The sequence below is a fragment of the Cannabis sativa genome, chromosome 1, assembly GCF_029168945.1.
Source record: "Cannabis sativa cultivar Pink pepper isolate KNU-18-1 chromosome 1, ASM2916894v1, whole genome shotgun sequence".
Classification (NCBI taxonomy): Eukaryota; Viridiplantae; Streptophyta; class Magnoliopsida; order Rosales; family Cannabaceae; genus Cannabis; species Cannabis sativa.
This window is the reverse complement of record NC_083601.1, coordinates 73,166,335-73,179,195: the sequence shown is the minus strand read 5'-3', so window position 1 is coordinate 73,179,195 and position 12,861 is coordinate 73,166,335.

Below are 12,861 nucleotides of genomic sequence, written 5' to 3'. Positions count from 1 at the left end.
GAGCAAGAACAGTAAAATCCACGTCAAAAAAATAAATTATAGAAAGCAACCGTAAAACAACACAAAAACAAACAAAAAAACAAAACAAAAGAATAAAAAAATAATTTAAAAAACTAACCATCTTCTGCACAGGCTCAACACCTGATGTCATAGAGGTTATATTTGCAAGCCCAATTCTAAAAAATCAGATTAAAAAACCATACTCTTATCTTTCTAAAAAACGTGATTGAAAACTTTAAAAACTAAAGAAAAAAAATGAAAAGAAGATGAAAAAGAAGAACTAATCAAGAAATAAAATAAGAACATGAAGAGAAAACTGAAAATGAAAAACGTGAATGTATGGATTTTGAAAAGAGAGAGAGAGAGAGAGAGAGAGAGAGAGAGAGAGAGAGAGAGAGAGAGAGAGAGAGAGAGAGAGAGAGAGAGAGAGAGAGAGAGAGAGAGAGAGAGAAACCTATGAAGAAGAAGAAGAAGAAGATGAACATGGAGAGAGAACTATTAGAATATATTTTACCAGGACCTACATTTACTAACAAGTATGTTTTTAACATCCTAAATATGAACTTATAAAACGATATAAAATAAACACATAAAAGGTAAGCCTAGTATCCTTTCTATTGCAGCGAAAATAAATGACTCCTTCTGCTCAGATTGCTAAGCCTTGTATTCTTTCTATAGCAGAGTATAATCAAGATATGAGCCGTCTCCTTCAGTTGTTTGGATTCTTCACAGTCTTACACACTATGATTGAGGACTAACTTGCTATGGATGGGCATGCACTCAATCACTAAGGCTTAAATTTTAATGGTGAAGAACACTAAAATTTTTGAAATAGTAGAGAGAAAAGAAGAAGAAGTCTCAAAACACTAGTTGTCTGACAGAATGAAAACTAGGTTTTTAAGCATTAGTTGGATAATGAGACTTTTCTTTTCTTTTTATACTAATTCACTTAGGGTTAGGATTGAATTATTTAGAATAAAAAAATGATAAAATAATAGCAAAAATAGGACCCTATGGCCGGCCACATGTGGGCCCACTACTAGTTAGATTTTTGTCATTTTTCTTAATCATTTATCTATTTTCACAAATACTACTTTTTGCAATTTCAATCCTATAAATGCCAAAACTATTTATTTAATAATTAAAATTAATTATCAAATAAAATTTTCATATACATTATTTATTAATTAGACTCCATAAAGTCTCTTAATTAACAAATAAACCCTAAAATTCTATTTCTTCACAATCAAGCCATATCTTAGTGAAAAATTCATAAACTATACATAGTCTAATTTTAGAATTATAATTGATTAATTAAAATCAATTAACTGAGTCTTACAAGCAGTTTGTCTCAACTAGTATGGGGACCATGGGCCTATATAACAGAGCTTCTAATAAGCACATCTAGAATTTACTAAGTAGATTTTTTAACTTATTAATTCCTCCTTGCACCACTATAAATTTAGAATTGCACTCTCAATTATATAGAACGCTCTATATGTTCTATGATATAGATACGCTATGAGATTATCCATTTGTTATTATCCTAATAATCAACGATCCTCTATAGATGATCTACACTGAGTAGGGACTAATTTACCGTTACACCCTTCAATGTATTTTATCCTTAAAACACTTAGCTATCTATAAATGATATTTCCCTTAATTAATATGATCACTGAAGTGAGTACTCAACCATTTACCTCTGTTAAGCCAAGCTCGAAGGAAATCATCGTTTGACTTCTATATTCCGATGGAAGGTATAGATTTCGTATCTATGATTAGCGCTCTCACTCAATTGAACTACCATGTCCTTAACCTATATGTCACGAGAAGAACCATTTGGTTGACTTTAACGAACAGATTTAAGAGCACAAATAATGCAACTGAATTAGAACCTAACCATCTCAGGATTGAGATCATTTGATCTAAGATCAACTAGGCGATATTGAATTGAATAGATATTACGGTAAGTTTATCATATCTGATTCAAGTTCAATATCGCTCCCTTTCGATGTATACTCCATACATCCATCCCAAGCTTACTTTAACTAATGCCCTAGAAAGGAAATATCACTTATCCAAGGTGCAAGTAAAATACATTGTAGATTATCCTATCAATTACATCATGTGTACTGATAAATCATAGGAATACATTTAATCACACAATCTTGATTACTTTCTCCTGTGCTGACAACATAATAAATAAGAATATCAATGTGATAAAGATATGGATAAATTTATAAATCAAATAAAAAAAAATAAATGATCACATGAACCAAATAACACACTAAATAAGTAATGAAAATAAATCTGTTTCTTTATTGATAATTGAATAAAAAAGATTACATTGAAATAGAGTTTTATTTAGGGCACAAAGCCCAACAAGAACATATATGTTTTGGGTCTCATCTTTATCATCATCAATTTTAAGTAAAATAAATAAATAAATAAACTTGTCACAAGGTGACAACATCAATTAAATCAAAATTATATATATAAATTAGAGAGAAAGTATGTACGTTTATGTAAATATATCAACATCAAGCCTTTTATATATAAAAAAAAAAACTTTTAAAATTTGTAAAAGTTTAATATTGGGAAGACAGGTGGAAGCCCCAAATGACAAAAAAATATTTTAATAAAAAGCAGTATACTGCCATATAAAACATTAAAAATTATACAGTATAAAAGGAAAAAAAATACCACGTGGCAGTATAAATGTAAAAAAATAAGAAAAACTCAGTATACTTACTGTATAATTTTCTCTTAATTTATTATGTGTAAAAGCATTATTTAAAAACTTTCTAAATTTTCGACTCTAAAAAAACGCTTATTAATTTTTTCTAGACTACCTAAAATTATACATTTAAAATATAATATTAGATGTTTAAATAAAATTTTTAATTTAACGGTATTTTGTGGTTTTATAATTTTTAGTACGCAACGATTCATCATGATATCTTACTTGAGTTTTATTATATATATGCATATAATCACATCTAAAGAGAACACCAATATAGCTGTAATAGTTAAAAAACACTCAAAAATTAAAATATTAAATTCCATTTAAAAAAAAATAAAATACATTACTTAATTAAAAAAAAATTAAACATACATCAACCTAATCTATAAACTACGTGTATATATATGAAATTTGGTAGTTATAATAAATAGGTATACATTATTTTTTTTATTTAATCATATTTAATTGACAAAAATATTTATATATTTTATATATATCTTAGCTAAATTATATTTGTTGACTTCGCTTTTAGCCAGCGACAATGAGTCTATTTTATAAGCGATAAACGATATGTAGTAACTTTATAGAGGTTCAGCCCCGAGCAGTTCGGTAATATCCTAATCTTCGTTATTTGTATTGACTTAAGATCAAGGAAGAAGATTCCTTTTCTTCTAGCTCTTACAACAGTATCTCTGAATATATAATTCTTAGATAATAGTATAGTCTTAGCTTAGCTACTTGTTATCCCAAATTTTGCACTCTGACGTGGCATCACGAGAATGGTAACACGTGGAGTCCACTTGGAGCATTTGCTCAAACGATAGACCGAACAGGATGCCTTGCTGGCACCTCCAGAATGAGATATTCAGCGAGCCGTGCAGGGCAGTCAACACTTAGCGAATTTAGCTTTCGCATCATGAGTCATCAGCTCAATCCCTACAACTCAGGGATCAACTTACGTGGATATGGCATACACACGATCCCACTATCAGTGTACTCAGCCTCAATCCCACGATCCTTGCATTCAGCATTGATCACACGATCTTTCTATTTTATGTGCATTGTAACGAGAGAGGAAACTGTTCCTCCTCAAGTTTCCCAGCCCTATAAATAGTGAGGAATGTTCACTGGGTAAGGGACCGAGAAATTATAAGTCGATACGCAGCTAAGCTAAGACTATACTATTATCTAAGAATTATATATTCAGAGATACTGTTGTAAGAGCTATAAGAAAAGGAATCTTCTTCCTTGTTGTTAAGTCAATACAAATAGCGAGGATTAGGCTATTACCAAACTGCTCGGGGCTGAACCTCTATAAAATTCCTGTGTCTTATTATTGCTTTATTATATATTCATTACGACTTATCGTTTATTGCTTATAAAAAAGACTCATTGTCGTTGGCTAAAAGCGAAGTCAACACTATTTTTCGACTGCCCAGTGAATATGCATCACTATTTATAGGGCTAGGAAGCTTGAGGAGGAAGAGTTTCCTGTATCGTTACAATGCGTATAAATAGAAAGATCGTGGGATCAATGTTGAATGCAAGGATCGTGAGATTGAGGCTGAATACACTGATAGTGGGATCGTGTGTATGCCGTATCCACGTAAAATGATCCCTGAGTTATAGGGATTGAGCTGATAACTCATGATGCGAAAGCTGAATTTGCTAAGTGTTGATTGCTCTGCGCGGATCGCTGAATATCTTACTCTGGACATGCCAGCGAGGCATCCTGCTCGGCCTATCTTCTCGAGCAGATGTTCCAAGTGGACTCCACGTGTCACCATTCCTGTGATGCCACGTCAGAGTGTAGAATTTGGGATAACATTTGCCCCCAAGTTTGTACGGGACCTCTGAGGTTGCGTGTAGACTTCATCCGAGCTGTTCTGCCTTTGGATGGGGACACGTGTCGAGCGTGACCGTTCGAGACTCGATGTGAAGCTGACTGGGCGTCCCTTCGGTTTTCGGCTAATAAATACTCTAACAATTAATATTTCAAAATCTGATTTTCTCTCTCCACGGCTGACGGTTGTACTCGATTACTTTTGATTTCCCATATTCGTTTTTAAGGCGGGAAGTTGAGGCGTTTGAGGTTTCTTTGAGAAAATTTCCTCTTTTCACGACTTGCCTATAAATATCAACAGCATTGGCACATAAACTCATTTTATCACCCTTCTTTGCTAAGTAAGCTACAGAGCGAAAATAAAATTTCTTAGCTTCAAAGTCGCCGAAGTGCCTTCATACAAATGCTGGTTGGATAGATGTTGCTCGAACCCAGACACTCGAATCTTGAGTAAGTTTCTGATTTCCTTTATGCTTATCTTTGCATGTTTACATTTCGAATGCAACTTCCGTTGTGCTGTAGAAAAATGCTTAGGAAACCATAGGGTTAGAAACTTCTGCAATTCTTCTTTATCATGTCTTCATGTGGGTTTACATCCATAATGCTTGTTTCTGAACTGCATAGCGTCTGTCCTTCATCTTGCTTATTCTAAGCTTCATGAACTTTTTTGCCCTAACTCAAGAAAATTTTCTGACGTCTTGAGTTCTGACTTTTCTTTAAACATAGATGTTCTTTAATCTGTTGAGTGCTGCTGGTCGGCATATTTACTTGTTTATCGTTTGATATTCCGACCAACACTCATCTCGTGTGTTGTCTTTTGTAGATGAACTCAGGTGAGTCTTGGGAACTCGAACATCGGACCGACCATGATTTGCTTCAACTTCTCCACGAGGATCACCCTCGTCTTCGTTCTAGTCCTCCTTCTTCTAGTGAAGGAAATTCTTCTGGCCCTGTACCCAGCCATAGGATGATGGCTCGTACAAAGAAAACCACGGGTCTGGTTGACGCCACTGATCCTCAAGTGGCTCGGCTTGCCACTCTGCCCAGCCCCGAACAGGATTCGGCCGTCCAGATGGAAGAGGATCGTGACGGGGACGCTGAGGTCCAGGAGGTTGAGGAGCTGGACGATGTGCGTCCCGGCAGTCCCTCCGAGGTGGAGGGAGAGGAAGAGGGTGAACCCCCAAATTACGGGGGGTACAATGAGGCTGGGGAGCCAATCGATGCTGACAGAGACGTCCTGGTCGAGGGCGTGGACTACGTCAGTGAGGAGCTTGCCGCGGCGGTTCCTCATAAAAGGCAAAGTGTCTTGGGCGCCAGATGGGTAAGTCCTCCGTCCAAGATTACCGAGGTACGCCTTCGAACTCTTGACCAGGGCGGGTACCTAGACGAGCTGGATTGTTACATTCCTGTCCACAATAATCGCGCCACAAACCCTGACAAGGGGATGTGCGCCAGGTCGGGCGCCCATGGTCAGCAAGGAGCGTTGATGCCTTTGTTGGGTTTTGTGCCCTAAATAAAACCCATTACAATCTGATTAGTTATCATTTTAGAATTTTGAAGTGATTTATGATTACATGTATGTTACATGTTTATGGTTTAATATATATTTGATATATGCACAAAATCAGTTAAATCCAGAACATATAGTTATTCACAATTACAATATTGTCAATACAGTGGAATGTGATTGTGATTATATGATTCAAAAGATTTGGTCCCTGTTCATCAGTGTTTTGAATTTACACTGATGTGATAATCAACGATGAAGTATACTTACACTTGGAGTAAGTGTTATGTTCTTTCCAGAACATTGGCAAAGTATACTAGTTTCGAATGTATGGAGTATACATTGGACTGGACCGATATTGAACTTGGTCAAAGATATTGTAAACTTACCGTTGTATCTTTCCAAGTCAATGTCAGAAGTTGATCTTAGAATAAGAGAATCTAAATCTTGATATGCTTAGGCTCAATCTCAAGAGTGCTATTCATGTTCTTTGATTTATTAGTTAAGCCTACTTGTTGGGTCAGGGTGATACGTATATTTTGGGAACATGATAGCATAACTGAGTGGGAGTGCTGAACATAAATATGGAAATCTATAGCTTCTACTGGTGTATAGAAGTAAAGTGATGATTCCCTTTGAGCTTAGTTAAATAGAAGTAAATGGATGAGCTCTTGTTTCAGTGATTATATATTAGATCACTAAAACATCATTTACAGGTAACTAAGTGTTCAAAGGGGCAAAATACATTGAGGGGTGTAAACGGTAAATTGGTCCCATCTCGATGTAAATCATCTATATAGAGGATCTCTTAATCACATTAAGATTATAACAATGGTTAAATGAGATAGCATATTTATATCGTGAAACATATAATATGCTCTATATAAGTCTGAGAGTGCAATTCTAAGTTCTAAGAGTGGATTCAACAAGGAATTAATAAGTTAGGGATTTACTTGGTAAATCGGTTCAACTTATTGGAAGCTCAGCATATAGATCCATGGTCCCCATTCTAGTTGAGACTATACTGTTTGTAAGACTATAATTGATTTATGATTAATCAATTATAATTCTAAAAGTTGGACTATGTCTAATTTGTAAATTCTCACAGTTTAAGGATGAATTTGTAAATAAAAGGGTTTTTAGGTTTAATTATTAATTAAGAGACTTTGCATGTCTAATTAATAATTATTTTAAATGGCAATATTATTTAATAATCTATTTTAGTTATTAAATAATTAGTTTTGGCATTTAAAAGATTAGAATTGGAAAAATGGCAATTTTGAAGAAATAGAAATAAAATTGAGGAAACTGCAAAATTCCAGTGAGGCCCATACACACCATGGCCGGGCACCCTTTGCATGTTTCCCAATTATTATTTTCAATTTAAATTGCCATGTAATTGCTAATCGAAGCCTAGCCTAAATAGGAAAGTGGTGGATCACACTAAATAAGGCAGTTAATCAATTACACAGTAAAAGAGAAAACTGCTTATTTGGAAAGTTGTGCTCTCCCCTTTTCCTATATATAGTAGCCCTTTGCTCTCTTCTCTGGCAGGCATTGTATCACACGAATTCAAGAGAGAAAAACAAGAGAGAATTTCGAAAATCCCAGTGAGAGAGAAGTGCCCACACACATCCCTCAGTAACTCAATCATAGTTTGGAAGACTGTTAAGGATCACATCCAACTGAAGAACTTTCGGGCTCAGATCTTGATTATACTCTGCTACAGACAGGAATCAAGGGTTAGAGATCTGAGTGGAAGGAGACACTTAATTCCGCTGCCATCACTGTAAGTTATTCTTAACTTTTATGTGTTTAGTTCATCGTTTTAGAAGTTCAATTTTAGGTTGTTAAATCAACATACTTGTGAGTAGATCTAAGTTCCTGGTAAAATATATTTTCAACAACTGGCACCAGAGCCACGGTAATTGATTTTCTTGCAAGAAATTTGGACTTAAAACGATTTGTTTGTGATTTGGATGGTTTCATGGTGTGTCATATTGATGTTTGATTGATGTTTGTGAATTCTGAGAAAAATAATTGATTATCTGTATCTGGAATTATTTTTATTGGATAGTTTGGAAAATTCTAAGCAATTTACTTTTTTACAGAACTCGATTTCGATTTAATTTGAATTAGTTATGAATTTTTGAAAATCGGAAAAAATCGAGGTGGTGATCACCCACCCCACGCGCGCGGAAGGGCTGCTGGCAGCCTACCAGCGCCGAGGTTTCTCGGCTGTCCCCCTTCATTACGCGCGCGGACAGCATGCTTTGCATGCTGTCCGTACCACCTGCAATTTTTCTTCGTTCTCTTCGATTTTTCATGCTATTTCATGAAATTAACTTCTGATTTTTGTGTAGTTTTGTATTTTGATTTTTGTTTTTTCAATTTTCAAATCTAATTATCAGAAATAAATTAATTTTATTTTAAAATTAATTTTAGATATTAGTGTAATTTGAATTTGAAAATAAGATAAAATCAAGTATTGCTTACCTCTTTTCTTATTTCTTTTAAATTTTGATTATTTTATCTTATTTTTGAATAAAAGGTCAGAAATTAATTTTTTTATTAAATTTTTTTTAATTAACCTTATTTAGAATAAGATTACTATAATCATGGTATTTTTTAAAAGAGGAAATAAGATATTTTTGTTAACTCTTTTAAATTTTGTTATTTTTACCTAAATTAGATTATAAAATCAGAAAAGGGTATGTATTTACCATTTTCTATTTTATTGAATATTTAATTTATTAAATGACATGAAATTTAAAAAGAAAGTTAGCAAATTTATTTTGAAATGATATTTAGGTTACTCAAAACCTATTTTTTCAAAATTGTAGGTTTAATTTAAATATTATTTTTATTTATTCTTTAAGAACCGATTTTTTTTTTTTAAATTTCGAAATAAAGTTTAATATTTTAAAATTAAATAAATCCTACATCCAACTATCCAAATCTAACCTTGTTGCAGGAGTATGTGTTTTAGATTGTTTGTAAGTTTTCTAAAACCTATTATTGCTTGATCTAAATTGCCAGGGTTAACTTGTTGACAGATCTAATGATCTGATTTTAACCCATGGTTCAATTGATGATAGATCAAGTGAATAATTTGTAACAGGTATATTTTTACATTCTTCTTTCATCTGTGTATGACCTAGTAACATGATAGGATCCATCCAAATCTGTGTGCCTGTGTGAGCCTATATGTTTAATTTCTGTTATAGACACATATAGGTTGTTGTTGCTAAATAAAATGTCATATCTAGATAGATTTTATTTAGGCTCATTTAGTTAATGGGCCTATTCAATTAATAACAGTTGTTCATTTTAAGGTTAAATTCCTCTCTTTTGGGCCTTGTGTGAGAGTTGGGAGCCTTAGAAGTGGGTACGACATATTGGACCCAACCCCCCCCCCCCCCCCTCACATGAACAACCCCAATTGTAAAGGCCCATTTGCCTGATTTGGATAACTGTGCTAGGTTAATTAAACTAGTTTGACCTAATAAAAATTGAATAGCAACATAATTAATTTCTTCAAAATTAATTTAAGAAAAACATAGTTTAATGAATTTTATTTCTAGATAAACTATTTATATTTTTCTTGTATTTAATTAAATAAAGAATTTTAACTAACTAGATTCTTTCTGAAACTTACTTTTATTATTTCATTAAATATTCCTATTTAAGTTACTAATTTTCCTTTTTAACTTAAATTTGAATATCTTTTGAATTTAATATTAAGTTGAAGAATTCTAGGAATTAGTTATTGAAGAATCTTAAAAGATATTGTTTAAGTTGGTTTTAAACTTAAAAAGGGGAATATCTTTAAATTAGGTAGTTACACCTAATTTTGATATTTAATTAAATTTTGTTTGGAAAATTTTAAGTTTGCAAATTATAGATTCTTTCTATAATAACTTAAATCAGATATTTTCCAAATCTTGAAAAAGATACTTAGTTAAATTGAGATATTTTCTAGATAGTTATTTCTATACTAGTTATTATTTCTAATATAGGAAAATATCATTGATTGTGAAATTAATTGTTAATAGTTAATTTTGGTACAATTCAATTAAGGATATTTTTTCTTGTATTAAATTGGAAATTAATGATTAAGCCTTCTCTATACTTAAGTATTTATTTCCTGAATTTAATACATTTAATTAAGTTGAAAATTAAATATCTAAGTTGATTTTCATAATGATACTCGGATATTATTATTTTCATGATATTTAATTAAATAGAAAATTATTTTAAGTTGGGTATTTTCATAACAACTTAAATTTGAATAATTTTCAAAATATATATTTTATTTATTTTATTAATCACTTTTCAAAATTGCATTTAATTACGCAAGATGATTTTGAATTTATCTTGAAAGATAGATTAAAGTTGTAAATTAATTATTTTAATTAATTTTGAATCAACTTAAATCAAATCTTTCATTTAATGATTAATTTAAAATAAAGGAACTAAAATATATTATTAGAAATTGAATTAATTGGTCAAGAAAATCTAGATAGATAGTATTTTTGCTTGAAGTATTTTTTCTAAGAAAAGTTTGATTTATTTTAATGTATTTCGAAATTTGATATTTTTGGAAATACAATATATATATTGGTAGAAAATTATAATTTGAGTTGCAAATGAATTTAAATTAATACAACTCAAATTTAGTAATTTTCTTAATATTTGTTGGAAAGTTAATACTAAGATGGAAATAATTCATTTTATTTTCTTAACCATCTAAGTTTAATTTTACAAATATTAAATTAAATTTTATTTAGATTTTTATTCTAAATTTAAAATTTAATAAATATATATAGATTTAAAATAAATAAATAATAGAAGAAAATACATCTTTTTAAATAATGAGCTTTATTATTTTAAGATATTCGATCTCCATTGTTGGTTTTACATAGCTATTGTTTTAGTGAGTAATCCTCCCTAATGGAGGAACGTTCATTAGCAAGTTAGCGCCGTTTAATCTCAAAAGATAAGTATATTTGTAAGTTATTTATATTAGTATTGATCACCCTAATGGTGGCTACTGTATAAGACTTACAAACGTATGAAACAATGGTGGAAGCTCATGAAATAGGAATGACCTTGACTCTCGCCTAAACGGACAACGTCGAATTCTCTTTTCGATCGAATAAAAGGTTGCTAGAATGTTTGTCATTTTAGATGAGCTGACAACTCTATTCAATGGATGATAGCTTTGACTCTCGCCTAAACGGGACAATGATATAAGTTTGTTGAAAACCTTGGAAATTATTTAGGATTGAATTTTTTTTCTAGTATTTTCTCCTAGTCATTCCTACTTGCTATGTGCTAATAATTTCTGAATAAGATTTTGTGTTAAACCATAATTGATATCTATGTATTATCTTGTAGTATCCTGAATTGCAATGTCGAATCCCATGTTGTCACTCTTAACTGAAAATAAGCTAAATGGGTCTAACTTCCCAAAGTGGAGAGAGAACATTAACATTGCTCTCATAGGTGAAAGTGTCTCGTTTGTGTTGGTGAGCGAGTCACGAGCGACGGGTGACAATGCAACCAAAACTGTGAAAGAGAAGTTCGAGCGTTGGCAGAATGCTAACAACAAAGCTCGATACTTCATGCTTTCCAGCATGGTTGACACCTTGAAAACAAGGTTTGCTAACACTGTCACGGCTGCAGAAATCATGACGCAGTTAACTGAGCTATTCGGTATGGCATCTATCCAGTCTCGCTTTGACGCGACTAAGAAATTCATCAACGCACGGATGGAACCCCATCAGAATGTGCGTGATCACCTACTCCAGATGGCTAGTTCTTTCCAAGAAGCTCAGAATCATGGTGCTGAAATGGATCAGACTACTCAAGTGAGTCTCATTTTGAATAGTCTGACTCCAGATTTTCTGCCCTATACATCAAATTATGTCTTGAATAAGAAGGAACAAGACTTTCATACTTTAGTCAATGACCTTCAGACATATGAAAATTTGATTGGAGGTCCCAAGAAAAGAGGGAATAAACCTCAGAATTCTGGAAATGGTAATAAGACGAGTAATCCTGAGGCACATGTTGCTTCTACTTCCGAATCCAATCATAAGAAGAAGTGGAAAAATGCCAAGAAGCGAGCTCAAGCTGCGAAAGCAGCTAAGAACAAAAAGGCTGGAGCTTCTGGTGATACACCAAAAGAAAAGTGTTTCTACTGCAATGAGAAAGGCCATTGGAAATCCCAATGTCCTAAGCTTCTTGCAAAGAAATAAGCTCAAGCTTCTTAAACTCGGATGTTGTCTTAGCGAGTTGGATTAGAAAGCTGGATGGTGAATGGAGGTCGTCTACGATAAAGAAGAAGCTCATTTTTTTTTGAATTAATTGTTTAGTTTTTCAAACAATTTGGATTTCAAGTTTTGGGATTTTATTCCCTGTTTGGTTCTCATAATATTGCAAACAATTTTTGGTTTATAATAAAGTATCTTTTTCAAATAAATTGCAATTTGTGAGTTGAGCTTCAGTACTTTATCTTATCTATTACCAATTGTTATATTTATTATGTTTGTATGTGTATGTGTTTTTATTATTGATACAAATTCTAAAGGTATTTAAACTCCTTACAGAGTTATTACTACATAAACACTAGAAATTACTTCTATGTTTATGAATAATTGTTAATTCCAAAACAATTATTGAGAATTTGTTTAATAAAAAGATCTTTTGATCTGATAGGGGTGGAGAAAAGTTAAGAATAATATGCAGTTCAAACGATCT